This window comes from Prosopis cineraria, unplaced genomic scaffold (genome assembly GCF_029017545.1).
Source record: "Prosopis cineraria cultivar Desert tree isolate PC_DT_omini unplaced genomic scaffold, ASM2901754v1 PC2, whole genome shotgun sequence".
Lineage (NCBI taxonomy): Eukaryota > Viridiplantae > Streptophyta > Magnoliopsida > Fabales > Fabaceae > Prosopis > Prosopis cineraria.
Window position 1 is genome coordinate 32,465,384 of NW_026555333.1, and position 3,349 is coordinate 32,468,732.

Here is a 3,349-nt window from a genome sequence, read left to right on the forward strand (position 1 = left end):
GGAGTAATACAAAAAGAAAATAAATTGGTTAACTAGCGAAAAAAGAAAGAAAAAAAGAGTGGATTAAAAAATTAACTAAAGAAGAAATAGTGAGCATGATATGAACTTGAAAAACCGAATTAATAAACTAAACAAGACAATTACCCGTTTCCAAATGAACAATGCAAAAAAGCATACATAAAAACATGAAATCAAAAAAAAAAAAAAGAACTCCCTAAACTTGTTTCATGTCTAAATATAAAACAACTAAAATAAGTAGAAACATTATGATGAAGAGATGGGAGAAAAAACGAGCGATCAAAAAATAAAAGCAAACTGAACAAGATAATTACCCACTTCCAAATAAATAGTTAAAACATAACTAATTGATATTGAATAAATAAAAAGAATCAATAATTACATAAATAAAAAAATGAAAAAAGTCTAAAAATGTAACAACTAAAACAACACAAAGATACAGAAAAATTATGATGAAGAGATGAGAAAAGAATAATCAAGAAAAAAAATATATTTCTACAGGACAACTCGCAGGAGGTTAGAAGGGCCCTAACTTTGTCCCACATGGTGTACTACTACCAGCCCTACCAGGCAACATCTACATTCACAAGCTCAATCAGGAGATAGGAATCCGACAAAAGCAAGAAATTCCGATTCTTCGGAGAATAAGATTGACTGTATTAAAGACAGTTTGTATTGATGAAATAAACAGTGCAAAAGAACATACATAAAAACAAAATAAATAACTCCCTAAACTTATTTTATATCTAAATATAAAACAACTAAAACAAGGCTAAGAGTTAGAAACATTATGATGAAGAGATGAAAGGAGAAAGTTGCATCATCCATTGACAAAATTACGAAATATAACGCTGCTTTTAGGGATGCCCGTTATGTGTTTGACACAATTCACGTGAGAGAAGATAAAATATTTGTTTATAAGGTTAAAGTTTTTAGTAGCTCCCCCCTTCTTTCTCTCTCTGCACCCTTGGAGGCTAGTGATAAATTCATAAAAGAGACTTTGTTGTGAAGAACGAGAGAGAGAGTGCTGTGGAAGTTAACAGAGGAGTCAACAATGTCATGCTCTTTCTTGCATTGTTTTCTTTCTCTTTTTTTAGTTTCAAATCTGGATTTTTTAAAGGCTCAGATAGCCAAGGAAAGAACGATCAAAAAACAAAAGAATAAATCGATCAACTAAAAAAAGGAAACAAATTGGTTTACTATAAAATAAAATAACAAAAATGGTATGAATATGTGAAATGAAACTAAATAAACTGCACAAGATAATTACCCACTTCCAAATAAATAGTTAAACCATAATTAATTGATATTGAATGAATATTTTAGGACCTTCCAATTATTTTGGTATCCTGTGATATTATAAATCAAAATTAATAAAAATAATCCAGCAATAATAATAAAAAATAGGATCCAGGGAACAAGATCGATTGTGTAACACTTATCCTAAGTGTTACCAAAAGCACACCGTAACCAATAAACTAAGTATGGCTAAGGAGTTGATCCTAAAATCAATTTAGAAGTCAAACCTTTTAAATCACTAAACAATTTACACAATAGCAACACACACATATAAAACCTCTTAGAAAAGAGATTAATATGTAGCGCACAGAAGTAAATTGGGCAAACAAGAGCAATTAATTGCTGTCATGATTCCAAGCAAACTTTCAGGAGGCACTGTTTCACTGTATGGCCTCTAATCAAAGAAATTTTAAAGCCCACATGCCTTTTTAATGAGTACTAGTAGTTTTAAAATTTCAAAAAGATTCAATGATTGGATTAAAATTTAAACACATTACAAGTTTGACATTTTTGCTGTCATAACAACACCTTCGGACCAACTTCTGGAGTGCACGATTTCATCATCCAACCTCCAATCAAATTGAATCTAGAGCCCACATGTCACATTCAAAGAGTAATACCAAACTTTGAAAAGATCAAATGGATAGATTGAAATTTGTGCATGTCGCAACTTCAGTAACTATTGCTTTCATGATAGCATTAAATTGCTATCATAACAGCACCTCTACATTGTTTCTCCGATGTAGGTGATTCCAAAGCCCATGTGAAAATTGTAAAATATTTTACTTATGACCCAAATTTTAGAAAAATCCAATGATTGGATTGAAATTTGGACAGTCGGATATAAAAATGTAACTTTTTTAGTAAAAACTATTTTCAAAATTATTCAAATATCATCTTAAGGATCACAAACTTGTGGGAATACTTTGGACACATCAAATAGGACTAGGAATACTAATACAACATTTAAATGATCCTTATATTAAAATTTGACCACTCAGGTGCTATTTCTAAAAATGGACTCTAAGCCTCTAAAATTCACAAATCACACAAGAGTGGCAAAAAACCAATCAAAACACCATATACTCATAAATATACATGCTATACATTTTTACTTGGCTTAGAGATCCCCGTGAGGCTTGTGCACCTACTCTCTATATCTAAGGTATATGTTTGGCTACAAAACACAATTCGTAATACAACTATTTTGCATTTGCTTGTAAAATCACATATATTCATATACATATTAAAATAAACATTTTCTTGTAGTGAAAACTTGGTCAACTAAATGAATCCATCAAAACCACACACTATAACTAAGTTTTCTAATCACAAATCTACAAGCAAATAAAAATTCATACAAAGGCATACAATCTATACATATTCACACGCATATATATATAATCATATCCTGCTAGCACCCTAATCCTAAATACATTTACTACTATAGAAAAGGGGATAGTTGATGCCCTATAATTGATGCTTATTTGAAAAAAATGACAAATAAAAAGGCGGAGAATATTTGACGGTTATTATAAAACAAGCGTCACTTATTAAAACACATACTTGATGGTTATCTATAATAACCGTCAAGTATCTATATTTGACATTTTTTAAAAATAACCGTAAAATAAAGGTGAAATTTACATGTTGTCGGTCTTGGATAAACAAACGTCAAATTAATAATTTTAAAAAAAATTAAATTTGTACACATACTTGATGCTTGTTTTGAAATAATTGTCAAGTATATCCAGCATATACTTGATGGTTATTTCAAAACAAGCATCATACTTGATGCTTGTTTTGAAATAATCATCAAGTATTCTCATTTAAATTTCCCTCATATTCTTTTTCGCTCTCCATTTTTACAAATCGTTTGTCTTTAGAAACAAACCTAGAGCCATCGAAACCCATTTTTTGTCACTCCAACAGCCAAAAAAACATTTTTGGCCTCGATTCTTGAGGGGTTTTGGATTCTCGACCTTCATAAGTCTTGTGGGTGCTTGTTCGTGTGGATTCTTTGCCTCTATCA